The sequence below is a fragment of the Paramormyrops kingsleyae genome, chromosome 6 (assembly GCF_048594095.1).
Source record: "Paramormyrops kingsleyae isolate MSU_618 chromosome 6, PKINGS_0.4, whole genome shotgun sequence".
In the NCBI taxonomy this organism is placed as follows: Eukaryota; Metazoa; Chordata; class Actinopteri; order Osteoglossiformes; family Mormyridae; genus Paramormyrops; species Paramormyrops kingsleyae.
In genome coordinates, this window is record NC_132802.1 from 33,545,100 (window position 1) to 33,553,023 (window position 7,924).

Below are 7,924 nucleotides of genomic sequence, written 5' to 3' on the forward strand. Positions count from 1 at the left end.
ACTAACAAAGTAAAAAGACATAATGATAAGCACTTGCCTGCCAACTGCAAAATATGTGCTGGTTCAACCAGCCACCCATTAGTAGGCATCTTGCCACCGCGGCACTCGATAAGATACTCCTTTTTAGAGTTTTCAGGATCGAAGTCTACAATCCAATTTATGGGGACTATACTGAGCACATATTTATCCTTCCCCGTTGACCAGCTCACTAGTGCAAACTTCATTTTCTCCTCTCACTGCTGAGGCATGCACAGACTGGACAGACTAGCGGTGGCAGCTAGAGCCCATTTACGTTGGCTTGTCATTCGCGCCTATTCTGCCCATCAAACCATTGCAGGTTAATGTGTCAACAACTAGCTCGACCAATCAGAGATGTTGCTTACACCATGGTAGTGTTGCAAATAAAATCTTTTTTTTAAGGTTCTGTTGGTTAATTTAATACAACGTTTTAGCTTTTGTGTCACTGCTTTACAACGTGCACGCTTTACAAAACAGAGAGAAAATCGTTAGGATATTTACCTCTAGAAATGGAGTGGGCTTTCACTGCTGCGGTCTGTTTTGATGCTGTGGATGGTTCCGTCGTCCCAGAAGAAGAGAGGCATGGACGGAAGGAGAAGAAATACACTGCCCCAATTTCAGAATATGAGATTCCATCAAGAACAAGGAGATACTGGAAAAGGAGGTTCGTGTTTTACTCCAAACTAGCCTAGTTAAATTACCTTATTAAACAGTTGCTCTGTGTTTAGGCTACTGTTGTAGTTTTGTGGTTTGTGTGAGTTTTTACAAGCTTGCGGCTTAGCTAAATGCAGCTAAACGTAGCTAGCATGATGCAGCACACTGGCTCGCAAACTTTATTTAGCCTAAATAACAGACAGTGGGGATTTTTGCTATGATTGATGACGAGGCAATGTATTTAAGGGTGCACAGCACACAAAAAAACGAGAGAGAGAGAGCGAGACAATAATCAGTAGGCTGCACTAAATGGCCACATTTTAACCAGTTTATTGAAATGTAATCCTTCTTGATTAGTATCTGTTAAATAAGTTGAGCAAATAAGTAGTCCTGGGTCAGACCAAATGTTGAGTGGGATAATTGGAAAGCCCTCCATTTGAAGCATTTGGTGGAAGAATCTTATCTTTGCCATCCACGTTACAGGCGGTTGGCATTGGGCCATATTTTAAGAGAGTTCCTTGAAGTATATTTTTTGCATGGATTTATTACATATTCATATGATATATAAGTACAGCCTTATTATAATGTATATCAAACATGTATGTATATGTATATACAGTATATAAGATCAAGGAAAATAGGAAGTGCACACAAGAGCTAAATGATATCAGAAAACTGTATTGAAAATAAATACCGAAACAATGTAAGCCATAGATACGTACAAACAATGGGAGACAAACGTTTTGGGTCTAGCCCATCAGCGTTCCCAAATTGACTTTTTTTGGATTTACGCACCGAGCGAAAAAACTAAATTGAGACGTAGGCGCAGACACCCTATCTATCTCACCTATACAGTATAGCCATGCTTACCTTACGCATGCTTTATATAAAACTGTTCTCAATTCTTACACAACAGAACCTGGATCAGGATTCCTCTGACAATGGCTCGGAAGACGCACATGATGGTGGTGGGATTAGTGTAAGTAATCCTGTAATAACTACTACTAGTAATTTAGGGAAACACACTGGTCAATTCATAATTTACTGGTTTCTGTGTTTGACTGTGTCTGACAGCACTTCCTCTAAGACTTCTCTATTCTTACACAGCAGAACCTGGATCAGGATTCCTCTGACAACAGATCTGAAGATGCACATAAGAACATAAGAACTATACAAACGAGAGGAGGCCATTCGGCCCATCGAGCTCGCTTGGGGAGAACTTAACTAATAGCTCAGAGTTGTTAAAATCTTATCTAGCTCTGATTTAAAGGAACCCAAAGATTCAGCTTGCACTACGTTATCAGGAAGACTATTCCATACTCTGACTACACGCTGTGTAAAGAAGTGCTTCCTTAAATCCAGTTTGAAATGTTCTCCCGCTAATTTCCACCTATGGCCACGAGGTCTTGTATTTGAACTAATGCTAAAGTAACTATTCGGTTGAACAGCATCCCAACCTGTTAGAATCTTATAGACCTGGATCATGTCCTCCCTCAGTTTCCTTTGCTTGAGGCTGAACAGATTTAGCTCAACTAACCTTTCCTCATATGACATTCCTCTAAGACCAGGAATCATTCTTGTGGCCCTACGCTGTACCTTTTCTAAGGCCGCAATGTCCTTTTTAAGATATGGTGACCAAACCTGCACACAATAGTCTAGGTGAGGTCTCACGAAGGAATTGTATAATCTTAGCATTACCTCCCTTGACTTAAACTCCATACACCTGGAGATATAGCCCAACATCCTATTGGCCTTTTTTATTGCTTCCCCACACTGGCGAGAATGGGACATGGAAGCATTAACATACACACCAAGGTCTTTCTCATAATCAGCTACCTTTATTTCAGTAGGTCCTATAAAATACCTGTACTTTATATTTCTGCTCCCTACATGGAGTACCTTACATTTGTCTATGTTAAATTTCATCTGCCAGGTGTCGGCCCAGTCACTAATTAAATCAAGATCCCGCTGTAGCTGCTGAGCTGAGCTGTGATAGTGATGACATTACAGTAAGTAATTTTAACAGGGCAAAGATCTCACATATGATTTTCGTGTCTTCAAACATAAACTAGTTTGCTTTCCTAGCTTTTTTTTTTTAAAATTAACCAAAGCCTTATTTTTTGCAATATACAATACAATACACTGTATACAATATATCTTTTATATTTTTATCAAGTCTTAATTTTATGCAAATTTCCTAGTGCTTATGTTTGTCAACTATTCCTTGGACTTAATATATTTTCCCATTACAGAGCCTGCACACAGACCCTGAATCTGATGAACTACCACCAAATTTGAGGCAAACAACAGAGTCCTCAATCTTCAGTTTTGAGGACAGTGTTGACTTTGGTGTCTTTGAACCACTATGGCAGTCTTTTACTGACTCTGAATCCATTGGAAGTTGAGAAGAATTTCCCATGGAAGACAGCACTGACAAGTCAGTAAATGAAGAATCACATTTGGATTTTAAGGAAAGGCTTCATCCAGTAAATGATGAGCCACTTTACACAGGCTCACAACTAACCAAAGCTCAGAGTTTTTTTGCTTATACTTTCATGTGCTTCGAGACACTCACTTACTGCTGTGGCCCTGTCTGATCTTTTAGATTTGATTAATATCCACTGTCCAGAAAATGTTCTAACTTCAAAGCATCTGTTCTTAAAAGAGCTTAAACAAATACAGGGTCACTTAGAATGTCACATATACTGTCCCAACTGTGAATATTACATTGGCGACCAAGTCACTGAAGGGCAGTGTTCTGTATGTAACTCTATATGGGATAGAAACAGCTCACTAAAAAATGGAAATTTCTTCCTATACTTCCTATACTTAGTGTCAGTCCTTGTCAACTGTTGGCTTCAAGTTACACAGAAACAACATTGTGAATCATTGTAGAGTGATAGCAGGTGTTATGATGTGTGATTCAGTTTCCAGGCCCATTCTGCAAAACATGACCCAATTTAATGGTGTCTTGCCCAGCTCCGTCCGATCCTCGTGTGTGCCACGCCCACCTCGTTACCTCGTGTTCATCCCTGATTGTCATCACCTGTTTCCTGTTCCTTTTGACTTGTCCTGTGTATTTAGTCCGAGTCTCAGTCAGTGTTCCCCAGATCAGTCATTGTATTGTTTCATGTTCGTGGCCTGTCTGTCCCGAATAATCCCCGAAATCCTGAAATCACGGCTCTCTGGCCTACTCCCTCATTTGCCCATCCGCCGAACGTAACAGAATGACAGAACTCCCTAAAGACTCACCGCAGCAGGACGAGGACCTAAGGCTCGTCCTGCTGCACGAGGTGAGTTAATGGCGAGAGCAACCAGAGATCCGAGAGGATCCCGGCTTATACGCCCTGGCAGAGCAAAGCTGGACCCTCCTGCAAGAGGTAACCCCACGCACCGAAGCGCACGCGATGGCGGAAGTGCGCGCTCTCCTGCTACAGCTAGTCCGCGAATGGAAGGAGAAGCGGCAGTCACTGATCTCCTTCTTAGAGGCAACCCCGCCTCCATCTATCTGTCCCAGCCGCTGTCATCCCTGCCAGTGGGCGAGGGAGCTCCCCGCTCACCTGGGAGGACACCGCTGCTGCTCGCCGGATCAGCCGTAGAGAGAAGAGGCCTCCCTTGGAGGCTTATCACTACCGGCCGGCGCGTCTGGTCGGTAAGGGGATCAGCGCTATTCCCCGGATCCCTAAAGCCCTTAAAGGGGCAGTTCCTGACCTGCCTGTTCCAGTCCTGCCTGTTCCAGTCCTGCCTGTTCCAGACCTGCTGACGGCACCGCCTGCTGCTGCCGCCACACTGCCCGCAGCACCGTCCGAGGTGCCCGCTGCGGCGCCCCCTGCTGGCTACATGTTGGCGGCGCCCGCTGAGGCGCCCCCTGCTGGCCACGTGTCAGCGGCGCCCACTGAGGCGCCCCCTGCTAGCTGCACGCCCGAGGTGCCCGCTGAGGCGCCCCCTGCTAACTGGACGCCCGAGGTGCCCGCTGAGGCACCCCCTGCTGGCTGCAGCTGCTTTGCCCGTGGCCCTGCCTGACGCAGCCGCTCTGCCCGCTGCCCTGCCTGACGCAGCCACTCTGCCCGCTGCCCTGCCTGACGCAGCCGCTCTGCCCGCGGTCCAGCCTGGCTTGCCCATCCTGCCCGTCCAGCCTGTCCAGCCCATCCTGCCCAACCTGCCCGTCCAGCCCGGCACGCCTGTCCAGCCCGTTACGCCCGTGGCTCCGGCTGCACCACCTGCCGCCACGCCTGCGGCTCCGGCTGCACCGCCTGCTACCTCACCGGAGGCCATGACTCCTGTGGCTCCTGCCTCCCTCTCCGGCTGCCGCCCGTTGCCCGTCTGGGCTCCATCGGGCTCCCCTTTGTCCTCCGTCCCTTTCTTTCTGGTCTCCCTGGTCTGCTCCTCGTCCCTTTGTCCCTCCTGTTCCTGCTCCTTCTCCTCCTGTTGTGCCTCCGTTCACTCCTGGCCCTTTTGTTCCGCCTTTCGGTGTTCCCCCTGTGTCTCCCTTTCTAGTCTGTCTACAGTATCTGTGTTTCCAGTCCTTTGTCGGGTCCTGTCGTGGCCTTTGCCTTTGTGCCTGTTTTGTGTTTCCGTTCTATTTCCGGTTCCCCATTGATGTCTTGGTTTTTGTCTTTCAGGTCCTGTTCCCTCATCTCGTCTGTCGCCTCCCCTCGGGCTTGCCCGATGTGCGCGTCTTTAGGGGGGGGGGTTCTGTCATGCCCAGCTCCGTCCGATCCTCGTGTGTGCCACGCCCACCTCGTGTTCATCCCTGATTGTCATCACCTGTTTCCTGTTCCCTTTGTTCTGTGTATTTAGTCCAAGTCTCAGTCAGTGTTCCCCAGATCAGTCATTGTATTGTTTCATATTCGTGGCCTGTCTGTCTCGAATAAACCCCGAATTCCTGAAATCACGGCTCTCTCGCCTACTCCCTCATTTGCCCGTCCGCCGAACGTAACAAATGGTCATTATGGGTGCAGCCTCTGCCTACATCCTGGTGAACAAGTTCCAAAGGGAAATGGAACTGTTAGGGTTTATCCATACAAAGATGTTCCAAAAAGAGATCATGCTACAACCCTAACTGATGCAAGGGAGGCTGTGCGCACCACGCATTCTGTGAGAGGCATTAAAGGGCCCACATGTCTTGTCAACATCCCACACTTTGACATCATATCTGGAATGCTTCCTGACCATATGCATAATGTACATCTTGGAGTTGTTAGGCAAATAACAAGCATGTGGCTGGATAGTGAACACCATGAGGAGCCATACTATATTGGTAATCGTGTTCCTGAGCTCGACCAACAACTCTTGAGAATTAAACCACCTTGCAATATCACAAGAGTGCCCCGCTCTTTTCAGCAAATGAAATTTTGGAAAGCCAGTGAGTGGCAGAAACTGGTTACTTTTTATAGCATGTTTGTGGCTAAAGGGAATATTACCCCATGCATTTTACCAGCACTGGTTAATCCTTGTCACCTTCATGTTCTTGCTATGTAAGGTTCTTGCCTTGTCACATCAGAGGGGTTAAAAAGATGTGAAAAACTAGTTGTTGAGTTTGTCAAACAGTTTGAAACAATCTATGGAAAGGAAAATGTGTCATTTAACGTACATTTATGTCTTCATTTGCCAGACTCTGTGAGAAATTGGGGACCATTGTGGGCACATTCAGGATATATTTTTGAGTCTTTTAATGGGGAGATACTGAAGATGTTTCATGGCACCCAGTGTGTTCCCCTACAAATTATGAAACAATTCACATGTAGACAAGTGTTGCCTCTTTTGAAAAACAATGCACTAAGAAATGCTGTGCCTAGATCTATACAGCTGTATAACAACTTGACTGGTGGAAAAAAAGCTGATAGTTTGAAAGAGTAGCAGATCAAGTTGTGACCATTGGTTTACAATTTGTACGAAAACTTACTAATGAAGAGATACTGGCTATGAAAGAGACACTTTCAGTCACCACGGATACAGTTGTGAAAATATTCAGTAGAATTTCGGTCAAAGGAGAACTGTATTATTCAGAGCAGTTCACTAGAGTAATGAAAAGGAACAGATTCACTGTTATGTTGGATAATGGACACATAATCACTGTGTATTATTACATTGTGGTAGAGAGACTTGATAACAGAAAATGTTTTGCTTTGTTTCAGAAACAATGCTCAGGTAGGCCGTGGCATTTAAACGATGCCCAATTGGCACTAAGGGGCCTAAAGTGTGCCAAGAAAACATCCTCCACACCATTACACCACCACCACCAGCCTGCACAGTGGTAACAAGGCATGATGGATCCATGTTCTCATTTTGTTTACGCCAAATTCTGACTCTACCATTTGAATGTCTCAACAGAAATCGAGACTCATCAGACCAGGCAACATTTTTCCAGTCTTCAACTGTCCAATTTTGGTGAGCTCGTGCAAATTGTAGCCTCTTTTTCCTATTTGTAGAGGAGATGAGTGGTACCCGGTGGGATCTTCTGCTGTTGTAGCCCATCCACCTCAAGGTTGTGCGTGTTGTGGCTTCACAAATGCTTTGCTGCATACTTCGGTTGTAATGAGTGGTTATTACATGGTTTCAGTCAAAGTTGCTCTTCTATCAGCTTGAATCAGTCGGCCCATTCTCCTCTGAACTCTAGCATCAACAATTCAATTCAATTCAATTTTATTTATATAGCGCATTATCACAACATTACATTGTCTCAATGCGCTTTACATTTCTGCCTCGTAAGGACCCCCCATTGAGTAAGCCAAAGGCAACGGTGCCGATCCTCCAGAGGCCGGCAGATGAGTCAAACAAACAAGATGATATGACTAAGCTAATACAGGGGTTGAAATATATGTCTCAATGCAGCGGCCGACCGGTGCAGGCACGGGGTGCTTGATGCACGATGGCAGGATTAATAGAGGCACAGCCGCAGGGAAGGATGGCGAGGCATCGTGTTGAGCCAAGGGCAACAAGGCATTTTCGCCCACAGGACTGCCGCATACTGGATGTTTTTCCCTTTGCACACCATTCTTTTTAAACCCTAGAAATGGTTGTGCGTGAAAATCCCAGTAACTGAGCAGATTGTGAAATACTCAGACCGGCCCGTCTGGCACCAACAACCATGCCACGCTCAAAATTGCTTAAATCACCTTTCTTTCCCATTCTGACATTCAGTTTGGAGTTCAGGAGATTGTCTTGACCAGGACCATACCCCTAAATGCATTGAAGCAACTGCCATGTGATTGGTTGATTAGGTAATTGCATTAATGAGAAATTGAACAGG